The sequence below is a fragment of the Formica exsecta genome, unplaced genomic scaffold, assembly GCF_003651465.1.
Source record: "Formica exsecta isolate Colony F162 unplaced genomic scaffold, ASM365146v1 scaffold947, whole genome shotgun sequence".
Classification (NCBI taxonomy): Eukaryota; Metazoa; Arthropoda; class Insecta; order Hymenoptera; family Formicidae; genus Formica; species Formica exsecta.
Window position 1 is genome coordinate 79,904 of NW_021853711.1, and position 16,347 is coordinate 96,250.

General features: G+C 34.3%; 1 protein-coding gene across 1 annotated transcript in view; it reads left to right on the forward strand.

Moving 5' to 3' along the window:
* The window catches only part of LOC115245334 (thrombospondin type-1 domain-containing protein 4-like), a 71,744-nt gene that overhangs the window by 26,796 nt on the left and 28,601 nt on the right, over window positions 1-16,347 (forward strand). The gene's annotated exons all lie outside the window — the stretch shown is intronic.

Below are 16,347 nucleotides of genomic sequence, written 5' to 3' on the forward strand. Positions count from 1 at the left end.
TATTTTTAGTATATTTTATTTTATTTTAGTATATTATTTTGGTATATTTTCTATTGTTTCTGTTAATTTATATATACATAAATATATTTCCCAACAAATTGCCTCATTTAAGATTCCGATCTTCCGGAAGATGATCCATAGATTCAGGCTGTTCGAAAATGAATTCATACGTGGTCCTTTCTCCACGCGACATAATAACCGAAATGAAATCCCTCGAAGATTTATTGGCAATCCGATACGTATAGCCAGTCATGTGTATCTTCTTACCACCCGGCAAGATCGCGCCGACTACTTAGCAGTAAATATCGCCGCGCGCCCACGCGCTGCATCATATGGTGCAATAAAATATACCGTACGGCTGGGAATCTGCGAAAGCGTATCGTGCTTGCCAAGAACATCCCAATTGAATTAATAGACAATACAAGAAGCCGCTAAATTCACCATTATTCTCCAAACCAATTAAAATTCTTCAATAGATTTAGACGATGTTAGGAGAAAGATTTTTATAAGTGAAAAAATTATGCATTTAGAGTCTTTATCATTATAAAGAATAGTGAGATCGTTTCACGTACAATTTCGTTAACTAGTGGAGTTATTTTTATATATTCTATAAAAACAAGTAAAAGTTTGAATATGTATTTTCTAGTACAATAATGTTTATTTTTTGTACCTCTTTTGAATTCAGCGAAGCCAGTCGCAGCAAATCGTCGCGTTAGTCAGACTCTAACTTGGGCGTCTTTAGTATGTTACGCGATTCTAGCGATCGTTTTCGTGCATTAGCGTTACATGGAGAACATCACGCGCCTCCTCCCACCATTTACGCATGTGCGTGTACACGCGCAATTGCACAAATAAGCCGAGCGCCGCTCGCGTCTTGTACTTGCGTAGTACATAGTCGTACATTCCCGGTTGTTGTACCGGGATCGCGAGATATCGAGCGAGCGCACCAGCTATCGCTTAAGATTTGTTGTGCATCTTTGTCTCTTTAAGGTCTTTTCACACAATCGGCAATTTATAACTATAATATTATAATTAATTTTTTTTCCGATAACGTTGTCAAATATATTATTTATTATTGACCATACACAAGTAGAATAATAGGTAAAGGGATATGATTAGCAGTTATTATCAGTATTTTGAATTAGCATTTATATTATCTGTAGTGACTAATCGTATATTGCCTGCAATTATGTGAACGCTCCTTTACACCGAGATTTACATCGTACATTGCACTCAGTTAGTGTAGAGCCGATGTTGCATCGATGCAAGCGATCGTGATGACTAGCAATTTCGCACCTTTCAGGAAAGACAATCGCGATTGCTGCAGAATAAGAATTGAATGTTTAATTTGGACAATATATATAAAAAATTGTTATTAACACAGAATATTTACATTACATTTGTGTAAAAAATTGTACGAAATAGATACATAAACCTCAAAATCGGGCACACTTAACGCTAAACGGAATATGAATACAGATTTCTAAATTTTTATGATTCTTGAAACTTTCAATTCGCCACAAGTATACATTAATAATCCTCTTTCTCTGATGTTAAATTCGCAAATTCTTAAATAATCGAATAATTAGATACTTCGAACATTTATCTTTGAATTTTCAGACTTTCTTGTAACAATAATCTCTCGAGAATTTTTGAATATTTTAACAATTTTGTTGATATCTTGATACTCCCAATTATCTCGATTTGCGCATTTAATTTTATTGATGGATTAATTACGCGCGCGGACACGCGTGCAATCACGAACCGCGTATAATTTTCACGCTGCTCGCGCTTTCCGACGTATTATCTCGCACATCGGCATCTTCATACGTGACATCACACTCGACGGCGCGTGTAGATCCGGAGTTCATAAAGACGTGAGATGTGGAAATTTACGGCCGTTAAACGCTATATCCACCACGCGAGCCGAGCTTGTCCATCTTTCTCGATAAAATATTTATTATATTTGAATTGCTATTTATGCGCGAGCGGACGCGTTTGACTTTTCAATCAGGCATTCAATCGCGCAATTATATCGAATCTTGCGGCTAAATCCTTTCGAAGTAGCAGAGATATCTCCTGCCGAGAAATTTTCTGAAGGGCAATGACCTTTTGATATCTCAGTCTCTGTCTAAAAAATTTCTCCCATATTTATTATACGCTGTGCAAATTTCGTATTAAATATAGTTCCTTTATATACATTTATAGATATGAAATAATCTTATGTTCACACACACAGAAATAAAATTTTATTTTTTAAAAAAAAGTTCATCTCAAATTTCTGCTTTCTGCTTTATACGCGCACATTGACGGTGAAAAAATATGTAGCTAACAAATATTTACTTTTTCTGATTTCAACGTAACTATAAAAACCGTACCACCGAATAATATTCCACTCTGAATTTATCCTACACTGAAAAAAATATATTAAATACAAAAAATTTATTTTTATTAAAAAAATTATTTATTTAAATAGTTGCAAAGGAATTAGTTATTTCAATCAAACAGAGCAAATATATTTGAATTAGGAAAATATAAAATAAAAGCAAAGTAAGCTTTTATTTGAAATAACAAAATTTCTTTTTTTATCTCTATTATACTAAATTACTTCCTTTAAAGAAACATTTTTTAATTGTTGGCTATTTGTTTTAAAAACACAGGTTTTCTTTATAGTAATAAATAATTTTTCATCTTCAAATATATAAATATTTTTTTATATTAAAATTTGAAATGGTGTTTTAAAAATAATAATTTTTATTACATACAAATAATAATTTATTTAATATAACAAAACATTTTTGGAAACAAAGTGTATATTTATTTAAGTAAAAAAATCAAAATTAACAAAATGTATTTATTTAATTGAAAAAAAAATTTATTTTTTGTACAATAAGAAATCGCGCACGTATTTTTCCAATATTGACATTACAGAAGGATCATGCGTTTATATTAAGGACAATCGACTTGCGAACAGATTTAATTATTATGCAGAAAACAATTAATCGCGGCCGGAAATTATTATAGGTACGCACCAACGCTTACGACGTAAAACGATGGCGATATCTCGGCCCGTCCGTATGCTTGCTATGCCGCTCTCGTATGGAATCCCCCTGTGGTCGGATCGAACACACGACACACGTATCCCTCCATTGTACAAGGCATTGTTCCCGTCGGTGGCAGTCGCGTTTAACGAACCGCGAGGCACGTATATATCGGTAAGCTCACGTGTACCGTTTGTTCCTGTCCGCCGCAACGACGGAAGCGCGGTTCTTATCGCGACTCCCTTCGATTTCGATCTCGCGACATTTACCAAGAAACTACGCATGCCAGCCTTATTTTCGAATCTATCGTATTTTCAATCACACACGCGATTTTATTATTGTTTATTCTATTTAATAATCTATTACGTTGCCGCATTGTTATCGGATTTGAAAGACCTCAATTGTGCAGAATTTCTCTAGATCAGTTCTTTTATTATAAAACTTTGCTTCGATTCCCTGGAAATGTTTCCAAGAGTCTTGGAATTACAGAAAATTTGACAAACTGTAAATAACTAGAAAATTCGAATAATGTGATCTTGAAGATTATTCTTTTCCATTCTCTCTCTTTGTTTCTGCTTAGCTTTACGAGCTGAATAAAATACGAATATAATTGCCGTCGTATAATTACCGTTTGTTAAGAAAAAAATTAAATTCCCGATTCATTCCAAAAGGAACAATGCACGATATTCGAAAAACATGCGCACCAATGAACTGCACATTCAGTACCAACTTTTCTATCTCGTAAATCGTGTTTTTCTCTTTCGACGAACATGTCTACTTCACTCGAAGAAAGAGAAGGATGTTGTAGATAAAACTCGATTTTTCTCGAAAAGAATTTCCATGAAGTTAACTCGAAGACTTATATCAGTTGGAGTATTTTTCTGAAGCGCATACGACTTCTATTTTTATCGCTTCCAGGGATCTATGCTTGCTCTCGTTATCTGAAGAGCTTACCAACTAATTAGCTATTAGCGAAGTGAGAGCGTAATCTGACCGTGACCACTGTCATCGGCAATTAATTTCTGACTAAACTTGTACCACTATTAATACAGAGTTACGTAACTTCTTCAAGTTCTGTGCTCATAAACCTTGAATTTTATTTTAGATTCAAGCAGACTTACTGCAGAAGTGTATTGATCCATAAAACCCTGTTGATAGGAGATTATAATGCCACAACTTTTTAATCCTGAATATTAATTTTTCAAATTTAATTTTATATTGGATCTAACATTTTCTACAAAAAAAATTATAAATGCAAAATATTATATATCAATATTATTTTTTATATATTTAATATAAATACGTAAATGAAAAAATTGAAGCATTGACAAAATTTTTATCCATTAGAATTAGATTTTTTCAAGTTCAAATACTTCAATCCTGTCAAACATTGTAAACATCTTTAATATTCATTATGGCATATATAAATCAAAAAATAATTTCTCTCTATCTCTCTCTCATTTTTTAGAGATGCATTCTGCATTTTATACCATTCAATAGCAGATTTTTTTCCGGTATTGATTTTGTAATGTAGATGTCTCTAAGCCAGACGCATACAGCAGCATTGTAACAGCGTGCCATTGTTAAACTTACATTAGATTCAACGCGAGACGTTGGTTTCTTTGCGGCGGCCGCGTTTCCATTTTCCTCGCGATATTACTCGCGGCGAGCTATCGAGCGCGCGTCGAAACGATTTTCCGCTCCGGAACGGCGCCGCGAGCTTGGGGCTTTTGTTCCAGCAAAGAGCGCAAAGAGATCGGCGCCGTAAATCGTGATCCTTCGCTTTAAAACGGCGCGCGTTTGCCGACCAAACGCGCGCGTTTTCTTCTCTCGTCGGCCGTTATTGACACGATGGACAACACCGGCTTTGTACACACTAGGCCGTCCGTGTACCCTGCGGATTTGTTTGCTCAGGGCACACAACCGCGGCCTAATGCAATCTCCTTCTCCTCTTCGACGAGGTGGCTCGTCTGCACTCTCGATTCGGGACGTCGGTGATTCGCATAAACGAAAAGAGTGCAACGGTTGATGAGTCGTCCTGACGCTTCCTGACCTTTTCTCTTTGATTTTGCATATGCGAGAATAACTTTCGTATATAACGAAATTAATATTTCGGAACAATCAATTTTTTTATATTTTTTATTAGTGTAAAACATTATTTTCTTTTTGTTAATAGATACTGCGAATATGTCGTAGCTGCATGAAATGATAAATTAATACTCTATATAAAGATTTAATTATTTTTAGCATCTATAATTTTGATTAACTAACATCTATTAATTTTTGTTCATTCATATCTATCAAAAAATATCAAAGCGTTGAAAGAGAGAGAGAAAAAGCGAGAGAGAGAGAGAGAATTTAAAAGCTTTGGAAAATAGAAAATTGACAAATTTTTGCAATTATTGAGAGATTTATGTAGTCGTCGATCTTTTGATACTCGAAATCCTTATTCTCAGAAAAAATTGTTGAATTTCACAAATTTGACATCATCATTTACGGAATTAAATGCAACTGTGCGCCACCCCGATGCACAAGGATGCACATGAGCCGTGTATCATAACTCGCGCACGCATATATACACGTTTCACCGACGGAACGGGGAACCTTGAAGGTTACTGCGAGGACATGAACCGGTTCTTAGTAATTAACATATGCAACGTTAATTTTACGGAATTATAATTTCACGTCACTCGGTGCGGATCCGAGCGCAATACGTGGAACGAGTGCAAAGGAGGCAAAGAAGCAAGAGAGGAGAAAAGTTGGGAAGGTCGGTCTCTTTCTCGGCTACTGCGAATCCGCGGAAGGTTGATTTCTCGATCACAGATCATGCAGATTAATCGCAATGATCACGCCGATTACCGTAGACTTTAATTGTCATCGTCAGTGCAGTGAGTTATTATAACATAATGTTGATACATAAATGCCTTTTCTTTGTAATTTACTATTATCGATATTGCATATTTCAATTTTGTATTATTGGGGTATTGAATATCAAGTTATAAAGTTTTTCAAATTATTAAATCTCTGCAAATGTTCAGAAATTTCCGACTAATTTTGAAAATTATTTTATAGAGACTTGAATGTGTATTAATTTAAAGCTAAATTTAACATGTGTTTTTCAAATAGTAGCGGACTAAAAACCTTAAATCATTGAGACTTTTCGAAATTTTATAATTTAAAACTTTAAAATTTTATATATTTTTCTCTCTTTTTTCGTGCTTTAGAAACATGGAAAACTTTCTTCTTTTAAAAGTTGCAAATATGCAACTGTGCTTAAAAACTTTGAAGTATAATATATAATTATAACATCTTTTTAGGAATTATCATAATACAAGTTATGAATTTAATTAAAACTTCATATTAAAGAATAAATTTCGTAAGTAAATAGCGTAGATATGAAATAATACAGTAATCTTGAACCATATGTCACAATTGCCAGTGAATGTAGACAGCATCTACTGAACGCTGATATGGCAATAATTCGAAACATGAAAGATTCGTGGGATGAAACCTCAAAATTTTGTAGCGCGCGTCTTTGTCGACACGACATATGTATGCGGCATGGATTTAATTATCTTTGGAGAAGCATATATAGTATATCGGCTGTTTTTTATGACGAAATATCGCGTCGCATATTTCTGAAATTAAAAACAGCGTCACGAGCTTTCCCTTGGGAAATGCCAACCATTTTTTCATGGCTTTGCCTCTGAAGTATTAACTGGTAGATCAGAGATCCACGCTTTATTACAAGCCGTGTAATAAAAAAGATCCCTGTCACGCATTTCTCTGGAATTTACATTGGGGCAATTTATTATTAGTAATTAATATACATAATAATTAAAATATATTTTATTGCAATTTTATCTATATAATATTAAATGTGTATATATTTTATACGGTTTTTTATTCAAATTATTATTTATATTAAATACTAGTAATTGCATTTTGATATTAAAACCATGATGAATTAAATTGGGAATGTACTGCTCTCACATAAACATTATTTTATACTTTATATAAAACAAATATATATATATATATATATATACATGCTATTTTATTTTATTTTATTTTGGATGAAAATGCAATGCAAACATTTACCTGCATATTTATTTCTTTTTTTTTTGTTATTTATTAATAGTAAAACCTTATTATTTTACAATTTTTTGTAGTAGAATCGTACAATTTATATAGACATTTTAAATATTATTATTCGCGTGTAACGTGAGAATCGCGGATTTGCCAATGAATCGTTTTTCCTGTGTAGTTTTTAATTTTACCGAAGTAATCAATTTTAATTACGCTCTCTTGTTCGAGAAGATGTGCTAATATTTTATTTATTCTACATTTATTATATTTTTAATTAAAATTTCCGTTATCTCGCACTAATAATTCACTACAGAAATATAATCGGTGTCGTACGGCAAGTCATTAAATGGAACGCTGCTGCCGTCGATCATTATCGATTCACAACAATCCCTTTCTTGCTCGCTAATCAGCCACGAGTCTCGTGTCGAGGGGTAATAGAATGTAAGACTTCGTCCGTCTCGCTGTTGTCGTGCGCAATCGGATGATCTATGCGTGACTGCCTCCAGCACGGAGGAATCTTAATTTGATGGATCCTAATATTAATAAGTCGCCGGGATGACTCCAACGATCCCAAGAGTTCGCGGTGACGATGCCCGTGAATTGCGCGTGAATAATGCACGATGATGCAACGTATACGGCAATGACCTGTGCCACGAGAACGATTTTTAATAATTCAATTCTAGAAGAATAAATAATTCAAGAGCTAGAAAAGGAACACTTTAATATTGTTGATTATTAATGGTCTTAACCATTTTGATAGGACGATATATTGATTATTGATGATGCACTGTGCGATATGATTGTAGTAATATTTGTTTTGATATTTATTGGAGAATGTAATTCTTCTATAAATTTTTCCATTTCGTGAAAAAATAATATCTACAAAATATTTCTGATAATAAATTTATTTATATGAAAGAATTGATCTTAGAACTAAATACAACATTTGATATTAATAATCAAACAATGTAAAATATTCAGTACGACTTTTCTATGAAGTTAGTATCTTATATTCAAAAACCAAAAGTTTTATCAAGAGTTTTGTTTGCCCCCCAAATAGTTCTACAGTTCTCGATAGATTTTAGAAATATTTCCGATGAAAAATCTAAAAAAATTGCATCTTGAAAATATGAGGTGCCAATTTCCCGTGGCACCGCAAAATGCGAAAAATACCATTTAAACCATCGTGTATTATAGTTCTGGAAGAATTTTACAGTTCCTTATACATATTAACAATAATTCCGACCGCCAAATATTAAAAAAAAATTTTTTGATTTGAAAGCTAGCACCTCATCTTCCGCTAAAAGTGGCCAAAACTTTTTTATTTTTGGTTTTGCAGCTTCAGGCCTTGATAATTTTCGATAAAACTCTTCGGGATGTAAACAGAATTCTCCACAGAACTCCGAAATTCCGAAAATAATTTTAACTACTCTGGAAATTCTAACAATAAGAGCGTATAACTAATAGTGGCCAGAACTTTTTCATTTTTGGTTTTACAGCTTCGAGTTTTAATACATATTTGCTATATACATTGCATGATTATAAAAATACGAAAGAGATTCTAGGAAAAAATAATTTCATAAATTTATATCATATTATCAGGGTAAAACATAATGTAATGAAATGTACTCGCTATTATTCAATACATTGTATTGAATGTATTTGATTCGTATTGATGTACGAATCCGAAACTTCTCTCACGCAAGGGTATTTTACTTTATTCCTTTACTCTCCGGAAACAGTACATGTGCAACATGTTGGTCACACACGGCAAAGCCATGTATGCAAATTTTTATCATATTAATTAATTAATTTGTAATAAAATATTTAATATTATAACACGCAACAGTTTTGTTATTATAAATTACATAATTACACAACATGGAATAGTATATTGTAATATAAGGCAATTTATATTTTCTGTATTATAAAATTTGTTGGCCAACGTCTTGTTTTGAGGTACGCAATTAATTTTGCGCAAATTGATGTACGAATATATAATTCCCACGCTTTCTTTTATTTTTGTTTAAAATATATATTTCGCATATATGTTTTAAGGGAATTCGCACAATTCATTGTGTTTATGGTACCCATAAACGGCAAACATACATGAGTGCATGGCGTTCGTGTATACACGTGCGTGGATATTAATAGAAGCGTGGGAGGATGCGAGAATGCTACACGCGCCGAATAACGAACGATTCGCAACACCTCTTTTATGTGACAGTATACATATACATGAATACATCTCGAGTACGGTGACATGGGCAAAATTATTTTATCTATTAAGCTTTACAACTGTTATGTTTACAAACTTTTCAAGAGTGTATCAAAATGTTGGAAACTCGATATTGAAATTAAATGATTCTAAAATATGGAAGAAAAATCACAATTAAAATTACTATTTAATTAGTTAAATGTAATATAAATGAAATAATGTTGATGAATATATTATCAGCGAAATCTTTGTGTGTCACTGATTTTAATGTAATCTCATAAAAATTTGTTATCGACGTTTAAATTAATTATCACAAGGCGAATATGTATAAAATAATTATAAAGTATATAACTATAATAGAAACAAAACATTTTAATATGTTCCATGTGGAGTTTTAGAACTTTGGATCCTGCTTGTAGATTCTAAGTTCTTGCTAAATCCTGACTGTACAGGAAATCATGAGTCACTCGAATGACTAGGACTCCTCGGAAGGATCTGTTCTGACTTTTTCGCGATCCTTTCGATCCTTTCAATCCTTTCGACCTCTTGACATCCGCGCGCGCGTTCGCAGCGAGCAGCTTAACATTTTTTTATCTTATCAACAAGCGTCTTGGCCTTCTGACATTTGCGATCAAACCTTCGATAGGATCATATAACCTCTTGGCACGTAAAAATCGAATATTGCGGTTGTGTGAAGCGATTGACTTATGTAGATCGTAGTAACTTCACATGCCAATATTATTTTGAATAAATAAATTATTTGCGTAAACATATCGATGTGTTAGATGGTTTTGGAATTTTATTATATATTTATGTTTTATATTTTGTTATTTTTTTAATATGTATATTTATTTACAATTATTTCGTTCGTACAGAGAAAAATAATTATTGGAACATATAGATTTGTATTAACTATTTTATTTGGAAATGCATCTAATAATTATATACAATTTTTTGTTTATTTTTTTCTCGTAAATATACATAGATTGTCTAATATTTTTCTTTATAAATTAATATTCTTTTTCTTGTTTTTTACTTATGATTTTTATAATTTCTTAATACTCTGCGCCCCTATAAAAAAAAAATCTGTATTAAGCTTAAATTTTTCATATATTATTTTATTAAATTTGATGATTAAGTGGCAATTAATTTATGATTGCGGCTATACTACTCGTGTAATCGAATAATTTACGGAGAAATTTTAATCGGATCAGTCTGCGACGACATGGAACGTTCTTCTCTATTATCACTGATTCTGTCCACGCTTGCGCATATCCGGCCCCCAAAAAACTGACCCAGATCACGCGTGTGGTCACACGTCGATCCTAAGTAAGCTTGGGTATATCCTTTCCGTCCCCCTCGCTCCGACCGTCGTCAGATAGACATCCCACCTCCCATTTCCACCTTGATCTCCCCGTCCATCTCCCTGATCCACCTAACCGCCCGTCTCGACTTGACTTCGATGTATTGAGTTTCATGCGGAGATACACGTACGCGCAGTCGTGCGTGCAGCTAACAAGACGTTCTTCGGCGTAGATGGACCGTCTTTATGTAGGGAGGTATACCGCCCGCGGGTGATTCGCGCTAATTTTACTTCCCGCCGAGCCCCGTCACCGCAACCGGCCGGCCTGTTTTCCGGATGTTTTTTGCCACCGTGTACACACTGTACCGGTCTTCTTATCTATTTTCGCGAGCTATATGTATGTTTAAACTCATATCTACAAAGTGGTGCGATGCCCCGCGAACGTAGTAGATAGGTCCTCGGGGATGCATCGCTCACTTACGAGGAAATCGATTCAGCGAATCGCTTCACTTTTGATAAGCAAAGCTGGAATGTAAAACTTTGTTATAAATTGGATCGATATTTTCAGAAATAAATATGTCTGATTTTAGTCATTTTTACTTTATATATAATCCTTTTTTTTCTTTATTTTTTTTTTATTTCTCTCTAATATTTTTGAAATCTAAAATCTTAATTTTACTCTATTTATCATGACTCTATGGAATCGTTTATACGCAATTTTTCGCATGATATTCGAATCTTTTAATTAATCTTTACTTAATTACTAATAAACTTTATCGTCATGCTGCAAGCTTAATCAACAATTATCCTTTTATCTCAGTATCCGCGTTCTCCGAATATCTGGATAATAGCGGACCTACTCAATGATGTCGGTCGATTGTTGGTCGAACGAGGCCGTTACATCATCTAAGTGGCTGCCGTTGTTAGTCTAACACTCGCGTGGTGAATTGATCTGAAAAGAACAATGTGCTCGCCTAGATAGATGATTACCTTGAAACAGTTAACACAGATAACAAACGTTAAAACGGGGTCACTAAACACCTTTGGCAGACGCCACGAATTGCGTCGATCGGCGCGGCGTGCACATTCGATAATGAACAAAGTAACGACCGGTTAGCGACTGTGTTACTCTGATTGCGATATCACATTACAGCGTGGCGGCGTAAATTTAAACAGATGTGCCGCAACAAATGTAGAGCCAACGATAGTATCTTTATTGTGCGATTGAAAGTATTTGAATGATTTATATGCTCCATCACGATTGCTTCTAACAGTGCTCTCTTTGCATATCTGATCATTCCAAAGTTATAATTTCTCATTAATTCTCAATAATAAAGGATTCATTTTACAGCGAATGCGCGCAAATTTGTCTAAGCCATTTTCAGTTTAATTATCGCATTAACTATTTATCTTTCTATTTCGTTGAAAATATGCAGGTAGAAAAAAAACGACATAAGATATTGTATGTGTATGTGTGTAAACATAAAACTTTATAATAAATTATTTAATATAATATATTACATAAAAACAAATGTTAGAAATAGATCTGCGGAAGTGGCGAGTTGCATCGAATACAGCGTTAGTAATTTCCCTCTAACGGCAAAAAGCGAGCTTGGTATTCTTCTTAATGGGATCCATTGAGACCCCCTTGACTTTATGGTGGCGTATCTGGCTGCCATTGACGCGCTGTTCTCGCTTTCAATAGAAAGATTCTAGCCAGAGTTTATAAAGCCAGCCGAGGCGTGCTGCTGTTTCTTACTGATCGATTTTTCGCATTCCTACGCTATTGAGTACAAGACTAGCATTGTTTGTTGTAAGTGCGAGATACGCCGCGACGGACGAGCCGTGATACGGGAAGTCGTAACGGGTCGCGGATATACGGTTCATAGCTATCCGTAGCTTCGTAGGCTCTTGTAGCGGAGATCGATCGGCGCTACTTTGGCAAGAACGTATTTGCATTACGACTTGTACTGCGAAGCGCGATTCGCGATCGTATTGTCGCTGATAAGCGCGGAATCTCTATTGAAGTACTTTAAACAGTGCGGGGAGAAGAACGATATGCGGAAGTAAATTGATACGGAAGGTTCAGGATTCAATGTCAAGTAAATTGAAAGGAATTATAGAATATTGTTGTTTTGCCTCTTTATGTAAAAGAATGCATATGAATATAAATGTAATTTATCAGTATCCTTTGAATTGAAATATACTCCTACAAAAAATTTAATATCTACAGAATTAAATGTTATATAAACTAGTATATATTTATTAGCTATGATATTTTTGTATTTGATTCAATTTTTATTTTATGTTAGTCAAAAAGAGCCTGAAAATGTTTATTTTTAATAGACGACGTAATGCATATTTTTTATTTATATTTTAATATCTTTTCAACAACTATTGATTTTATCAAGATATTTTATATTTCGGAACTTTGTTGTGTATGCTATGTTTGGCATGAGAGGATTCTTTGGATTCGCATAAAAAGTTAAGATCCATTTACAAAGAATAATTAAAAATTGTTGCAAACTTCCTGTCTTATTTTTAGAATAAACTCTTTTGACATATATAATATTAATATTGAAAACAATTGATTGTTAATTTTTCGGATTTTTTATATAATCACATATTGAAATCGCAGTACCAGAGGTCTGATACTTTTTGGTTTTTTATTCGAAATATTAGATGAGTATTTCAGCGTATACATAATATAAGAGCATGTGCGAGTTACGACATCTTTCTAATTTGAATTCCCTGCTTGACAGCGCATGTTACAGCGATTTTAGGATTAAAGGTGCTTTTACATGGCAGCGTCAAGCGTCAAGCGTCGAGCGTTAAGCGTCTGCGCAGAATATTGTTGCCCAGAATTATATTTCATTTATTGTATTATATAACAGATGTGTGTGTGTGTGTGTGTGTGTGTGTGTTGCGCAATGATTTCTGCGCAGACGCTCGATGCTCGATGCTGCCATGTAATGGCACCTTAACGCGCGGCAAATCGCGCTGCGAAGGAAAGGCGAATGAACGACGACGCGAGTCTCTCGCACGATCGGGTCGTAGATAAAAATGAGAATTCCTCGTTTCCGATCTCGCGCAATCTTGTTGCGGGCTCGCGAGACTCCTCGGCGTTGCCGAGAAGAGCCCACGCGCGTTGTTGGCCGTTGCCAACTAACACGCTGCATCGCAATGCAGAGATCCGTGCCGCCCTTCGGATGCACCACTTACGAGCACATCGCGTGGAAAGTCGAGATAGCGCGTTTTTCTGTGATTACACACGCACGCATTCGCGTACGCAATGACGCTGCGGTAGCGACGGGCGGTCTGCGCATCTCGCCCTTCCCATCCCGCGGCACGGCTGCACCGCGGCTCATTCGAGTCCTGCTTCCCCTTTCCCCGTCTTGTGTGCGGCGTGGCCTAATGATTAATTAAGCTTTCCGAGAAAACGCAACAAGTGAAACGTTATTAGCGCTTAGTGGCACAGTTTATTCGGATCAGCGGCAGTCGGGGTCTCTCCCCTTCGCCCTCTTATGTGTAATCTATTGGTTTGTACGCACTTCCTGCTCGCCCGAGTACCTTGTCGGCTTTTAATAACTCCATTGATCGACATAAATCAAATTTATGTATAGTAAGAATAATTTCGACTTGTAGACTTTTTCTATTTAATTAATAAAGGATACGCGTTTACAGATCAAATTTTATTCCTTATCAAAATATTAAATATAATCAAACATTATATAACTCATATTAAATGTTTTTTTTTTTTTTTTGTTTAATTGTCTGTTGAAAATAATTAAAGTGTGAAGTTTGTACGAAGATAGTATAGCATTACAGTTTGATCGGAAACGAGAAATTCTAATTATTATCTACGCTCCCCTATCAAACGAGATTTACGTTCATTCATTTTCCTCTCCTTTTTTATGTATAATTTTTCTTACTTTGCCATTAAATTTTAGATTATATCAATTTATATTCTACAAGTTAAAGAAAAATCGAGAAATCGAAAAATTTATTCAAAGAGATATTTTTTGATATTGAATACAATATTATTGAATAGTTATACATATGTCTGCAATTAATTGTTTATTAATTTCAGTTTAATTTAAATTTGAATATTTGTCTGTGTAATCTAACGTAAGTGTATATGTGTGTAAAATTTGGCTCTTATCTCAATTTTTGATTGCAAATGATAAGTGCGTAAATAATACGAGCGCCTTGCCAAAACGCGTCAAAATTTATCACCATTTGTATTTTGCATCGCTTTATTTCCAACTCGCATCAGTATCTTTGAAGCTTGCACGCTTTTGAGTAATTTCCGCGGAGAAATGATACGGCGGCTGCCGTCTACACGCATCGCAGCGCATTAGCGACCTATCATCGCCGTATGCGTTTTCTATTTGTTCGTACACGTTTCCCAACTCGCAGACGCTATTTAAACTAACGCTCATGAATAATTAGTGTGGAGAAGCGACAAGACAGTTGCGCTTCTTGCGTGCATGAAGGCGCATCGGCATACTTCGCGGTACCTATGTATGCATTTTCTACGTAGCGAACATCGCTCATGCTCGCACTTCTGACTTTACTTCTCCTTTTTCTTAATCCGAGAGAAAGGAATTCAGAATATTGAGAAAACATTTTAAAAGCTAAAGAAAAAGGAAGATAATTAAAATGTAGATAACAAAAAAATATTCTATTGACTCTAATATATGTATTCTCTCTAGATTTATGATAGTTATTAGAAAATAGCATTTTTTAAAAATATATTTGTGAATAATTGAAAGAGAATATATTATTCGAACTACGAAATTTTCTTTGGGGAAAATGTCAGAACTCTATTAATTGCATAAAAACGGGATAGATGTAAAAAATTTTATATTACACATACGTTTTTTTACCAAAAGTTAATTTTTTTTTGAAAATCTAATGTTTTAATGTAAACGTTTCGGATAATGTAAACATTTCGGAAATCCCTATAAAAATGTTACCATAAAATTCTTATAATGTATGTGATTATAGAAATTTCTTTTTCTATAATAATTATTATTTATTAATTTTATTAATCATACTATCCTGTTGTTTAAATGGAATTATTATGGTCAAATTTTACGTTTATTTAAAAAAAATATCTGGAATATCCCTATTTTTATTAAAGATATCATAACGCCTTACCTTGGTGTAATTAGCGTGACGAATTGAGCCGACGTTGGTCTGTAGTTTACGCAGCCACCTAAGCGGTAAAAGTAAAGATCGTGGCGCACCATCGTTATCCCGTGGAGCAACGGATGCTGAGATTGCATGTCGACCTCGATCTCGGGATGCACGTGGAAAGATAGAGAGGGAAGAAAGAGCGACTATATACGGCGAGAAAAATTGGGACGTACATGTGGTGTTGTTCGATCGAGCCGAGATAAGGCAACGCGAATCGATTATATCGATCGCAAAGATCTACATCTATGTATGTGTGTCTAGTCAATATACTGATGATTACGCCAACGGAAGCAACATGTGTCCGAGGCTTGTCAAATACATTTTCTAGCCGCATGATACTTTGAATAGTGTAACAATATGTTATATTATGTTTTTGAACCTAAATATAGTGCTCTGTATTTAAAATTATAGATATCTTGATATTTTATTTTGATAATCGTTGGCTTTTAATAGAAAAATAAACTAACTACATATTTATTTAATTATGTTATATA